General features: G+C 43.1%; 1 protein-coding gene across 6 annotated transcripts in view; it reads left to right on the top strand.

Moving 5' to 3' along the window:
- The window catches only part of LOC116435083 (A-type potassium channel modulatory protein DPP6), a 165,449-nt gene that overhangs the window by 107,819 nt on the left and 42,494 nt on the right, over window positions 1–15,136 (top strand). The gene's annotated exons all lie outside the window — the stretch shown is intronic.

The raw sequence follows: 15,136 nt of genomic DNA on the forward strand, positions 1-15,136 counted from the left end.
CGTAGTTTTAGTTTTGTATACACCTTTTATCTTTTCTAAGACTTCCGACATTTAGATTTTATGGATTTTACCGAGGCCGATAGGCGAGCGAGAACTGTAAACGCTTGTAAGTACCGTAAAGCAGTCCCTGAAACACCCTTTTTGGCTAAAACCATGCCACAACTGCGTTACCTTTCGTTTGTAACGACTTTATACCTTCGGAATTGAGTCTTTGAGAGAATACTATTACAAAAAGATATAAATCGTTCTGCCGGTCAAATGACCGGTCGCGGTAGGTGAGACAGACTACAAATTTTCCTCAGAAAATGAACAATAAAAAAAGGAGTGAATATTGAAAAATGTTTCATACACATATTTTAGGAAAAGTCGTGAAGTATAAAGGCGATTCAATTAGCCTATAGGAAATTCTAATCGAAATTTTAAAAACAGTCATTTGACTCGCGGTAGTAATAGTGTTAATCACAAACGAATCACAAATGTTTCCCTCCCTCTAACGCAGTCTAACACAGTTTCAATAAAACAGTTCGAACGAAGCGCGTTATAGTGCGTCGATCCATCGAAGCGCCGAATATTTCGCGACAGTCATCGACAAGCGCGAACGACCGGCAGCGTCGTTCTACAGGGCAGTCGGTCGTCGTTCCGGAAGCCGAACCGTTAATGTCCCGAGCGCCGCGCGGCGGGACAATAGCGCCGATTCAATTCGATTTGATTCGTAAAACTGCGATTGCTGACGCGGACCGCGCAGTGGGATACGTTTCCGCGCGCTGGAAAGGGCGCGGAGGGGTCGGGGCCGGCGAGAAGTGGACGGGGATGGTTGAAAAGGTGGAAAAAGTGAATGGGCGGGGCGAGAAGGGGATGGAAGAGGGGTGGCCGAACGGATTCGCGGGGATCCGGCAAGCTGGCCGTCGCACCGACGCATTCGTCATCGTTTTTCACGGGACACCACCTTTCCTCCCTTAGACAAATGAGCTTGTTTTCACCGGGGCATAGATTAGGGGCGGAAGATGCCTCCGGATTGGAGAAAAGGGTTCGACCGCGTCGGCCGTGGACAGGTATTTATGGTCCTGGCCGGAACCTCTCGGCAATCGGGCCAATGAAATTCCTATTTGCCGGATCCGCTGTCCCCGGCGAGCAAAGTTTTCGTAACTTTTCGGGCGGAAGCGGAGTTTCGAACGGCTCCGCTTGATGGAGGTGTCGGGGACGAGATCGCCAATCGGATGGCCGGTTTTAATTAGGATGTTTGGGGTTAGGGAGGCTTCGGCATGGTTAGGGTAGTGAATTGTGTGTAATTGAAATAATGCCGATGGTAGTAACTATGGTTTGGTAGTTTGATGATTAAACGTGGTCCATCAGGTATTGGTATACTGAATTACTTTGGATCTTAACACTTTGCACTCCGAGAATTTGTCGCTAGGAATATTCAATTTACTTTTGAGATACAGATGACATTTTTTTCAAGTAATTTAATGATATCTATTCAGAAAATAAGGGGAAGAATGGTGTTTTATTTGACGTATCGACAGATTACTCGAGACTTAACCCTTTGAACTCTGTAAGCTCCAATACTGCACTAGGTATAATATTAAATATTTTAATGAATCTTAAAGAAACTGCTCTAAACTTATTCGATTTTCCACACATCCAAATTTTGTACTAAGGAAAACAAAAGATCGAAGAAATGTTATAGCATTTCTCATTTAATGCCATTAAAGACACTTAGCCATACAACTTCGCTAATTACCAGAGTATTGAAAAAAATATAAAATTTAATTCGAATCGATTATCTATTTAAAATACATTACACAACAATCTATCTGAGTTTCTCTATGTATAGCGATATAAGTTGTCCTCAGTGAAAATTGCCATCGCAATTCAATTTTCTGAAAATTAGCCGGTACGCAATGTGTCAACTCCTCTTCCTCTTCTAATTCCTCTATTCCTCGCAGAGCCACAGAAAAAAACCAGAATCTTCTCTGTCTAACCATTATCGCACAATACGCCTTTCACGCGAAAGCACTAATCGGAAAAGGCCAACGACTCGAATCTCGACGAGCGCCATTCCGTAGACTAATATTCCGAGGGAAACAACATCCCGCGCGTTATTGCCGTCGCTGACACATTTCCCAAAAACATTCGGCGAAGTTCGACGCGAGTGCCGAGCGGTTTACGCGATTCGAATCCATTTACCGAATTTTACGAGGAACGGTTACGTCAAGTTTCGCGACGTGCGGCCGCGCATATTCGAGCGAGCCGCATGAGCGAGCGCCTTAATATCCGCAACGCCCGACCCCGGTTCCGCTCCTCGATCCACCCGCTCGATCCGGCCCCCGGGAACGCGATCGGATCTGCAATAAACAATGCTCGCCGCGGCATTAAAACGCCTGTATTCTCTGGCGAGCGCAAACATCGAGCGCCCTTATTTCACGACTCGTAAAAACCGCGGGAATTCGTTCAGCCGGGGGGATCGAGCGCGGAAACGAAGAAATATTAGGCGAATCGGAAAGTTCCGTCCGTTTCGTTACAAAAAGTGAAGCTTTAAGATACAAAATGGTGACTGACGCTTCTGAGTGACTGAAAAACAATCGTAACGTACAAGACAACCGATGTGAAATAAAAATGTTTAATAAGGCGACTAAGTTGATAATAGTGTAACGCAAACGTTGCAACGCCGAACAACTCATAATTATTCCTACTTTTCTTTGCTACAAAAGACAAACTCTATGGGAAAACGCTTAAGATTTTAGTGGCGTTTAACGTGTTAACCCCTTGCTCTATGACTTATTTTTCATCTGTAGATACAATTTCGTCAGTAATAATTTATTGGAAAAAGAGGAAAATTCTAAGCACATGCCTATATTTCCTTTTAAGTATAATAGTTGATTAAGAAGAATAATATTTATTTTGAATTCGAATTAACTATGTAATATAGATATTTGTTGAGTCATCTATATCCACGTTTGCTCTACAATATAATAATTGTAGGAGAAAGAATTTTATTTGAAACAGTATAATTATTTCATGACAACTCTCAATAAAACAATAACCAAATCAAACAACGCACACACTATTTACACATACAGATGCTCTTGTCTGACTTTCTAGAAGATTCTTTCATTACCATGCATCAATGTCACATATATTTGGAATATTCTAGATTCATAAGAAACGAACATTATTAACATAAAAATCAACATAGAGAAAATCAATATGGTCTAGAATAAGATATTCCAATGCTTTGAACATTCATCTATTCTACACACATTCAAATATATCCATTCCCACAAAATTAACACTAGATTTACGGGCATTTATTGTACACTTCATTCTATCATTCCCAAAAGAATTGATGCTCGTTTATCTAGATCGTGGAAACTGGAGATTCGATAGTAGGTAATCGGAGTACATGTCAGTGTGATCGCATCAATCAAAATCGGCGTAATCATTTACAAAATAATATTTCTATAATCCAATATGCGTCAATTTGACGCGATCCGTAAACCTAGTGTTAACGACGGAAGAATATTTCATTTGAATTTAAAAGAATTGAGTAATATTCATATTCGTTGAATTCTATTCAAAATGTTCACCAAGAGTCTCCCACGTTGTGCAAGGTAAGGGGTCAAAATATTTTCCATCGTTACTGATGACTTCCCATCTTTCGGACAAGCGAATCGCCGAATCAGCTGAAAACGGTATCGAGATACGAGGGCCGGTGTAAAACGAATGCGTTCAAAGTTTATCAGCACGGTTCGCTGCGAGTTCGCGCGTGCAGCCGCGAGCTGGGGGTTGGAAGTCACGGTATCCGAGTGTATCGGACGGAACGTGCCAGAAACGGAATTACGGCGATGCGCGTATATACGGCGAGCCCTGGCAAGCAGGCACGCGATACTCTTTGCGTCAGCCATAAATCATGAGCGTCGAAAACTCGGATCGCCGCCGATTACTGTTGGTCTACGGCGACACGGTTGCAACGTTGTTGCGTGTCGTTCCGTGTGTGTTAACCAGTGTGGAATTTAGTTTGAAAAATCTCTCGTTGTGCGCAGAATAAAATATAATAATGAAGTGTATGCTCGTTAAATGCAGGCCAAATGCACTTAACACTATGTTTACTGAACCCGTCAATTTGACGGACATTGAATTTTTTAAACATTATATGGTAATAGTTCAAGTCGATTTTGATTCGTACGATTAGGCGAATACGCATTGGAGTACTCTGGTTTTGAAGCTACAATTTTGGTTATTTATATAAACGAACATGTAGTTTTTTAGGAATAATAGAATGGAGTGTAGAATAAACGTCCGTAAATCTAGTGTTAAAATATATCCTAATGGGAAACTAAAGCGAAACGAAGAATTACATGTTTGTCTCAGAAAATGATCCATCGTTGAAAAAGTTAGCACTATTAAGAGTTTTATGACGTGTATACTCGTCAAACAGTTAACCCCTCAACCTATGATTTCTTTATCAACTCTCATCGATACGACTACTTTGTCATGAACAATTTATTGTAAAGGAGAAAAATTCTAAGCATATGCCTATATTTCCTTTTAAGTATAATAGTTGATTAAGAGGAATAATATTTATTTCGAATTCGAATTAACTAAGTAATATAGATATTTGTTGAATCATGTTGAAAATCTTCACCACGAGTCTCGCTCGTTGTAGGATAAGGGGCTAACTGGTTAAACGCTGAGATTGGGGGTTGATATGGAGGATAGTGTGTAAAGAAAGGTTTCATGAAGGAGGAATTTGTATTGTTTCTTGGAATTTATTTTTGGATTTTGGTTATCTGATTTCTACTTAAGTTTTACTGGAGGATTCTTTATATTTTTTTCCCAGGTACTTTTTTTGGAATAGTAATCTGGAGAATATCCTGTGATGTTTTGAAATTCAGAGGTGTCTGACTATGGTAGGTTTATTCTACTGCCATAATTTGTTTATGAGACTGAATGGTCACTTTCTGTTAGAAATGCTTGTTTTTAGGAAGAGGGTAGTTCTAGAAGTATTTCTTGAATGCTTCAGACCTCTGTCTGATCATGACACGACTCGTTCCACTGGAATCGACAAATCGACGAGACAACCAGCAATTCCTCTGTCCGCGCCAAGGAATCCCATCTTTTTAACATTTCCTTTCTCCCGCAGTGGTCGCGCGGAGTGAAAAACTCCTGATCTCCGGCCGCGGTCGGCGAAATGGGAGGAGGAAGCGCGCGAGATGCGCCGCAAGAAAAGTTTAACGAGCCAAATTGGCGCCGAATAGTTGGCGGCCGGCGGAAAATAGACGGGGCCACCGCAAAAAAGTTCGCCCAAGGATCTTGGGGATCTATCCGCGGCGCTGTGCGAAAATTCGATTACCGTAAGAAGCTTTCGTTTTTGCCGCGGTCCGTGTAAATGTTTTTGCTGGCGGCGTTTAACGGCGCGGCGGAAAAACCTCGAGCTAAGGCCGTGATTTAACGGATCCCGCTGGTCCTCCCTAAAAGTCTCATGAAGATAGAATAAAATCTAATCGGCTTCGTTCGTTATCATAGAAAATCTCACTAGAATCCGCTATTTGTAGACAATGAACATCAACTCCCATAGCTTCATCTAAAAATTGATTAATAGATTCCTGAACGATTGTAGTTTGCAGAGAAACTGTTTTGAAAATATTTCACAACTCCTATAATTACCAAGAAGTCTACTCGTTGATCCAGAAAGTATATCACATAACAATCTGCGAATAAAATATCAAACAAACTAAACACCACTCACCCAAACAACGTTCCAAACAAATTTCACTAGAATCCGGTATTTCTAGACAATAAAAATCAACTCCCATAGCTTCATCTATAAAAATTGATCAATAGATTCCTGAACGATTGTAGTATGAAAAGAAACTATTTTGAAAATATTTCACAACTCCTACAATTACCAAGAAGTCTACTCGCTGATCCAGAAAGTATATCACATAACATTCTCCTAATAAAATATCAAACGACAAACTAAGCTTCTCACCAAACATATCTCTAACCCCCTCCCCCGCCGCCCTAAAAGCACAACAAAATCATCCCCTTCGAACCGAATCCACAATCGTCGCAATTATCAAACTCTCGCAGCGTCAAGAACCGACCGCGAAGAATACCCGCCGGAAACCACCGCGAACAGGCCGGAGCCGTTCAGGAACACCATTAATTACGTATCACAATGAAACTACTCGCATTACAATTCAACGGACCGAACCCACCGGGGCGAAACGAATCCACCGCGGTTCATTTCTCTTCCACGATCATCCGTCCGACGCTTCGGCCCGGGCTGCCATTTATCCCCCGGAGCCTCTCGAAACCTGTCGGACACCCTCTCGCATTAAAATACCGGGAAACGGGCGGCCATTGGTACCCGAGCGACCCGGTCTCGATTGATCCTGGCGCGGATCCGCGCGATTCGGTAATCCGAATAAATTGCATAAGCCCTCGCGCGGTTCGGGGGACGTGCAACAATTAATAATAACGGGCCGGGAGGCGGAGGGACGCGGCCGCGCAGTGGGGGAAGGAGGACGTTGTCCTCGCGGAAGGGTTACCGCGTTACCCCCGGCCCGTGACGTCAGAAGGGGACGCGTTACGTCAGCGGCGCTGCAGACTGTGTGGGACTCGAAGGTTCGGTCTGGTGTCGACGGGAGGCGGGGGTGGGGGCTGCGGAACGGGCGGCGCGGCGGAACGGGGACGGGGGCGATGACGCAAAATAAGGTCGTTCCACCCCGGATTTCATTCATCAGTCACAGTCGACGGCGACTGGGCAAACCGGATTAATCGTCCGCAGTTATCAGGCGTCCTGTCTCCGAAACCGAAATCGAAATCCGGCGGTTCGATGGCTACCGGATGCGCGCGATGCGTGGGACACCTTTCGCGACACTTTCTGTTAGGACAAGGGGACAATTTTACGACACGGGAGTTATTCTTAGACACGTTCGTGACCATCAGCTTTCCGTCCGGTACTTTAGCCGGCCTGCAGCCAATATGCACATAAGGGTTAGCGTAGAAATCAACCGTTGTCTAGTTTTTTCACTTCAGTCCAGGTATCGTAAAGTCGTGTTCCAGAGGGTCTGTTGGAATTTTAGAAAAAGTGTCCTCAAGGATTTTGACCTAATGGAATTTCCCCAGCGTTGCCAAACATTCGTTCGGCATAGCGACCAACTCCGTCGCCCCCGCTCCAGGAAACCCGCGCTACAGGCGGACTGGAAGGGGATGAGACAGGGGTAGGTACCTTGCGTAGGAAGGGATAGAAAAACCGCCTCTGAGGCCCACCTTCGTATATCGAGAGGGAGGGAGTAGGCCCAGGATCAGTATAAAAACCCTTCGAACAGTCAGAAAAAGGATCAGTTTGACAGTCAGTATAGGTATCAGTTCAGAATCAGTTCAGTCAAAATCAGTACCAGTTCAGTTCAGAGTCAGAAGTAGTTGAGAATCAGCTCAGCTTCAATCGGAATCAGTTTAGAATCAAGTCAGAATCAGTTGAGAATCAGCTCAGCTTCAATCAGACTCAGTTGAGAATCAGCTCAGCTATCAGTCAATCAGTCGTTTAGTCCCAACATTGGGTGGTCCTTCGAAAAACTCAGCATATACTCAAAAGTGCTCGTCACAATCGGGGTACTTTACACCAGTACTAGCTTTATTTTGAGTTCGCTACTGAAATAAAACAATATAATTATGATTCACCAACAAGTGACTGCCGTATATAGGCGGCGTCGGCCGCTGTGATGCACCAAGTGACTGCCGTATATACGGCACCCGTCGCGAAAGGGTTAATGGCGCGGAATCTGTTGCAAGAATTGCACAGCTTCGCTTCGAGACGCGGATGTGCGAATTCGTGGCTTGAGGACGGGAAGTTTACGGGGGGACACGTTTTCTTTGGATGTTGAAGTTCCTTTGCCGTTGAGTAGTCAAGTTGCCAGTGAATTTAGGTTGTTGGATAATGGTGATTGTAGGAATGTTCCTTGTTATTGGGCATTTAGGTGTTGAATGAATTTAAGATCTGATCTCTGGGAATCCTGTTATCTATTATACGAGTACCAAGCTTGCAGCTTGAAGATTCCAAATAGCGACACCGACAGTTTTACATGAATTAAAGGGTAATAAGGTAGAACTTTAATTGAGTTGAATCCGTCGTGAGGAGGGTCGTCGTGAGACGGTTGGCGAAGTGTCTCGAGCCGATCTCTGACCGGCCTTATATCCTTGCCACGGAAGAGAAGGGTCAGCGATGTAATTAAATGATTCCTCGGGACAATGACTTTCGTCTGGTCTCACTAATTTAACCAGTTAACTGTGGAATTTAGTTGGAAACACCTCTGGCTCTGCGCGCGATAAGATCGAAAAATGGAGCGTGTACTCGTCGACAGACGAATGCGCGTAGAGTATATTTTAACCGTTTGAATGCTAAACAACTTTTGTGGATATTTACCAAAATTGAAGTGATTGGGTGTGTATGCAAAATAATTAATAAGAGTACTTATCTAATGAGATCACAAGTATTGTTATTACAAAAAAACATCAAAAAATAACATTTATTCAAATAAATTTACTTTGATTTATTTCTTGAAAAGCATAGTAAGAAAATTATAATCTCCGCAATTTTGGCACAACACAAGAGCGCTATAGCGCTCATCAGCACTCAAAAGTTTATGTGGAAAAATAGATAATTCATGAAAGAATTAACCCTCTGCACTCGAGAGGTGACTCTCAGTCACCACTTGATTTAACACAGTAAAACTATAAAATTTGATATTTAATATTATACCACGTGTAATGCATCAATTTGAGAAGTATTGAAATAAAATAGCTTTGTTGAAGTAAATATTTATACAGTCCACTTCGAATCAGTTCGCACAAAGTTAAGTCGGCGTGCGACGTTTCCCTATAACATTTCGAAATAGAAAACGCGTACACAACAATACCGTCGCAACGACGGATGATCGAGCGACTCGGTTTCGGCGAGCTGGAAGATCGGAGGACGGTTTAATGGGCGATCCCCTCGACCGGCTGCCAGTGAAATCGAGGATAACGCTGTTAGAAGTTCGAGGAAGTTCGGGCTTGGATCGGTCATCGATTGCCGTGGTCGTTTTGTCAGAGAGCCCCGCGGAAATTTTTCGAGACAATCGAATGGCCGGAGTTTCGCGGAAACTCCGCCGATTGATCCCCGCGATTGAATTAATACCGGAGTTCCGGAATTAGGGGGCGTAACTTTAAGTTATGCGATCGGGCTCGGAAGCTCGCTGCGGAATTTATTGTCGAGAATTCGGGACGGTGGACTGGATTAAGCGTATTGGAAGATATTCATTAGCGACGACGCCGCGTTAAGATTTATCGTTTAGCGAGCTCCAATGCCGAGTTTCTTTTCGCGTTACAACTGTAATGATATTAGCATGTTGAACGCCATCAGGGTCAACGTAACCAAATCGAATTACCATAGTTCATTGACTTAACCCTCGAAGGGCCGAATTTTGTCTGCTGATTGTAACAAAATTTATGTAGTATGAAATTAATAAATATCAATAGTTTTAATAATTTTATTAAAACGTATATATTTTGTAACTTTGAAGTATACAAAGTTTACAGTTTTGCTGTGTCAAATCATTTGGTGACTTAGAGTCGCCTATGGAGTGCAAAGGGTTAATATTATAGATGCATTATCATCGTGGAATATGTATACAAGATTAGATACAAAATTTGAAGAATTGAAAGCTGGAAGATTGTCCAGTAGAGGGTAGATTTGACTGTCCTATTGCGCATGGATGCTCGAAGTAGAATAAACGGGAAATAGTCAGACACGCCTCAATATTCTCTTCCCGCGATCCCTTGGATCTTTATGTTGGCCGTAAAAATTGCAGTTACGCAACAGTTTATTCCCTTCCTCCTCGAATTTCCTTGTTGCATTTGGAAAATTTACTGATAAAAGACGAAGCGACATGTATATCGACACTGCGAATAAACGAAGCCATGCGCTAAGCAATAAACAGTGAATCGCATTCTTCATTCCCTATAATCGCGTCGATAGTCTCACTAAATCAACTGAAAAAGGGAGCACTGCGGACGCTCCGTCTAAACAATTTTCAAACGCAATTTCGCTCTATCTTCGACGCTCGCGTACTTCCTCATCGCCGGTCTCTCAATATTCACAAACAAAGAGTTCCCCATAAAACGCGGATAAGAGCCTCGAGTATAAATTCACCGACTCAATTAAAGTGTCCGTATCCGAGAGCCCGCCGAAGAAGTTGATCGAACTTGATTAAATTCGAACGACGCTAAATTTTCGGGCGATCGCGCCCGCAAAGGAGCATAAAACCGGCGGAATAAATACCGCTGTGAACGTCATAACGGTATTTTATCCGTCGCTATCGGATCGCAGATTTCGCGAATGTCTCGCGGCCCTGATAAAACTTCCGTACCGGTCCTCCGTTCCTCGCGGTGGAGTCTCGAGCGTTGCGAAGGAACTCCCGATCGATCGCGATTTCCGAAAATTAGCCGATAAAAATCGACGTCCGCGAGACGACGGCGGCGTTCCACGTAATCAGGACGTTTTGTATTCATTGTTTATCGCGCGGCAGTAAACGAAGGGCGGGCGTCTTTTATGCAACGATTCCCGGGAACCGCGCGGTCCGGCCGGCGTTTCCCGTCGTTCTGCGCGCGCGGACCGCGGAAAATTGCATGAAAATACAGTTCACGTACGACCGCATGCATCATTTCAGCTTCCCGTTCGGCTCGACGTGACGCGACGCCGTAAAAACGCCGGGATATCTCGCGCCCGGATTTCAATAGGGCAGCGTTTCATACAGCTGGAGACGGAATTACTGTTTGAACTCGAAGCGCCGCCATCGTCCGCCGGCTTTGCCCGCCGTATTCCCCCCTCCGACCGTCCGTGGAAATTCGACGTTGCGTTTTGTGTCACTTCCCGACCAATTTCATGCGATTCTTTCCACTTCTGCCATTTTTATCCGTCGAACAGGTATATTGAAATATACGTTCGCCATCGGGAATTCGAGGATATCCTACTCGAAAGTTGACGTATTCGTTGTTTTCCTCGGTAATGTTGGTAGTGTAATGTGTACGTTAGTTGACGATGAATGCAGAAGTTGGTATATCCTGTTTAGTTGACCCGCGAGATAAGGAACGGACGTTTTTGTACGTTTCTTTCGCTCGGTCGTATTGGTTCGGCGAAGCGACATTGCGCTGGCATTATGTCGGGGGAACGGTGCACGGTAAATTGGTATTATCTGATGCTTCCGGTGATATTGTCGGCACGAAGGAATATAGAAATGTTACTGTAAAGTCAATGAAACGCAAACATTCCGCGAACGAAACGGCCCGCGGCGCGCACGGCGAACGTTTCATTTCGCGCGGACAAAAAAGGCAGCGCGGCGGGAAACTCGCGGCAGCGAGCGCGATACTTCCGTCCGATAGCTCGCAGTGGCAGTTAAATCGCTCTTCCGCGACGCAGTTTTATAAATGCAATCGCGGGGAATTTAAATTCACCGGCGGAACAGAAAAGAGAGAGAGAGAGAGAGAGAGAGAGGGACCCAGCAGCCGTGGAAAGGCGACGTTGTGCTCGGCCGTGTTTCGCGCTCTTTGCATTCCTTTTACGTCCCATAAATTCCCGTCGGCTGGATCGGTAGTTCGTTATCGCGATCTGTGTTTCTGTCGCTGTTGCCGCTGCACGGGGCGGTTCGTTCTCCTTTTGCCGGGGAATATCGCGAGCTACGGCGTTCGACGTGTCCTGTAACCTTCGAATTACTTAGCAGCGAGCATTGAAAATTGGTGTACACGGGAATAGGAGATCTAGAAATTTTTTAAAAAGACGTTACAGCTTAAGATTACATTGCATTGAATTATTTCGTATCTTTCAAATTACTGTTACTACTTTCTTTTTATTTCTGTTACTGTTATCGTTCATTATTATTATTATTATTATTATTATTTCAATCGATTCTATTATACTATTATTGCTATCGTTATTGAATTTACTATCAGTCACATTACATTGAATCATATCATATCTCTTAAATTATTGTTACTACCTTTTTATTGTCGTTACTGATATCGTTTCTTATTATTATTATTATTATTATTATTATTTCAGTCGATTCTATTATAGTATTATTGCCATTGTCATTGAATTTACTATCAGTCGCAATTATCGAATGCTGCTCGAAAGATCCAATAACAGAGGCGGTAACACGTGGAGACTCGAAATGACAACGGGACGCAACAGTTTCGTATTGCACTGCGACGAGTCGCGCGGATCCCTTTTTTTTTTGTTCTTTTTCCGGTCGCGATAGTTATTGGATCCTGTTCGGCGATAGGTAACACGTGGAAGGAATTTGAATGTAAATCGATACGGCACGTTAATTGCCCCGTAATTCGTCCCTCTTACGTTGGATCCCTGACCGGCGATGCGCTGCTTCATATGCATTTTGGATTTGCATGTCCGCGCAGGCCTCTGCGGCGGCGATTTGAAATTTAAATCGAAAATAAACTAATGGCGCGCGCGGGGGCCTCCCGACGGGAAATTTTGACTTTAATTAAATTATTCATAGGAGAAGACTGACAACCTGAGCGGTTGTAATCCCTTATTCAGGTTTAATTCCCCGTGGAATTCGTAATTATCCTTTGTTCCTGTCTCACGGGGATGATTCACGCGATCTATTCATCTTTCCCGCGGGAGGGGGAGGGGGGCGAGCGTTCGCGTTCGCGTCCCGGCATTACCGGCGGGACAAATATTTTTCAAACGATGCGCTGAGCCGATCATTTGTGCATCGGTGGAATTATTCGACCGTGCAGGCAACCCGTTCGCCGTTCCATCCGTGCTCCTCCCTTGTTCGTTCTCTTTCCCTTCTTGGATCCGCTGAATTTATACAGGCAAAACGTGCGCGCAGGTAAAATACTTTGGGGAATTTTAACCAGTTAACCCTTTGCACTCGGAAGTTTTCTATTAGAAGTATTTAACATTTTTTGACGAGGTGAAGGCGATATTCTTTGAGATTAAGTTGAAGAGAAATTGTCGGTATATTGAGGAACAAAGCTGTTTTATTTCAATATTTCACGTATCAAGGCATTATACAAAGTTCAACATTAAATATCAGATTCTATAGTTTTACTGTGTCAAATCAGGTGGTGAGAGTCACCTCCCGAGTTCAAAGGGTTAACTGTGTTTGACGAGTATTCATGTCATCGTGAAGCTCGACATGATACTAATTCTTTCATGAATTGTTTATTTTTAACGTAAACATGTAATTCTTCTTTGCTTCGCTTCGATCTTTCATTAAAATATACTCGATGAGTACGCGCTCCATTTTTTTATTTTATTGCGCGCAGAATGAGAGTTTTTTCCAACTAAATTCCACAGTTAACCCTTTGCACTCGAGACGTGACTCCCAGTCACCATTCGATTTGACGCGGTAAAATTAGAAAATTTAGTATTTAATACTGAACTATGTATAATGCATCGCTGCGCGAAATATTGAGATAAAAAAGCTTTGTTTCTCAATTCACCTGTGATTTCTCTTTGAATTCATTTAAAAAACCATCGTCTTTGTCTAGTTAGAGAATGTTAAGTATTGCTAACGAAATACTTCCGAAAGCAAAGGGTTAACTGCTTGAATCATCTGATAGATCAGCTTCGTCAGCTGTATAACAGTGATACAACTAAGTGTATCAACTGTGACCCATTCAGCTCAATAAATCCAACCCTATCATTCTATTTACATACACAATGTACTTAAGACATTCCAAATTCACAAAATGAATCTCGAACAAACGATTCAATCTACTACGAAGCGTACAAAAGGTAATCTTCATGAAGTTTGAAAGTAGAACTCCGGGTCAGTCTTAACCCAGCCGTCGGTTGGAAAGAAATTACATCTTCGGATTAAAAGTCAAATATTGAACGTCGAGTAAAGTCGATTCTCGGTGGAGTAATTAGAGAGCAAACCGGTAGGTATTCATTATGGAAAGTTAAGAGGGCATGACAGTATTCTTAGCCCGGGTTAACGAGACCGGAATGAGAAAAAGAAATGAAGCGTGGCGAGCAAATTGCCGTGACGTTTCGTTAGGATCTTAACCTTTTACGCCGCGGATGGAGTGCCGATCAGGAATCAATATTAATCGGTCCGGGTACGGACCGTTCGAGCAGCTCACCTGGAATCAGAACAATAACGTTCCTTCGCCGGCTTCGACTCCCCCATTACCGTGTTTAACTTAGCGACTGCGAAAGTCAGATTGAGCTTTCACCGGCGTCTGTTATTCTTTGTCGTTCGCTCGTCTCCGCCGCTCCTTAACCGTCGAACGTTTAACCCTTCGGAAACGGCTTCCAGATTCTTCGTCGATCACTCGTTAATTGGCGGGAGCCTAACCGCTTCGGTTTCGTTTATTTAAGTGTCCTTGAAAGACAGTTCGCTATTTACCTCAGCTTCGAACGCTTGGAAACGAGAGTCGATGGACGAGGAGTTAGAGGATATATAGAATGAACTTTCTACTGCGAATAATCGTGAATTACTTCGATCGTTATTTATAAGGCGAACTAAGATTAACCCTTTGAACTCTGTAGGCTCCAATGTTGCACCAGTGATAATATTAAATATTGTAATGAATCTTAAAGGAACTACCCTAAAGTTATTCGATTTTCAACTCATACAAATTTTGTGCTAACAAGGAAAATGAAAGATCGAGGGAATGTTATAACAATCGGATATTAATTACTCTGTTACACCTTCGTATTAATTAATACGAATCAGTCTATGTTCCTCTATTCCGTGAGAACTAGCTACTGCTAAGCTACTGAACCATCAAACATCTAACCCTTTGAACTCTGTAGGCTCTAATGTTGCACCAGTGATAATATTAAATATTGTAATGAATCTTAAAGAAACTACCCTAAAGTTATTCGATTTTCCACGCATCAAAATTTTGTGCTATCAAGGAAAATAAATGATCGAAATGTTATAGCATTTCTAATTTTCGCTAGGAATACTACAAAAATTCGTTGCAGTTGCTGATAGATTAAAAAACTGGAGTGCTAAGGGTTAAAGTATCAATCACGTAAAGATAGAAGATCAATCCACGTAATCCAATTCAAAAGCAAAATACCTAAGAGCTATTAGAATAAAATCAGCGT

Source organism: Nomia melanderi, chromosome 4, assembly GCF_051020985.1.
Source record: "Nomia melanderi isolate GNS246 chromosome 4, iyNomMela1, whole genome shotgun sequence".
NCBI lineage: Eukaryota > Metazoa > Arthropoda > Insecta > Hymenoptera > Halictidae > Nomia > Nomia melanderi.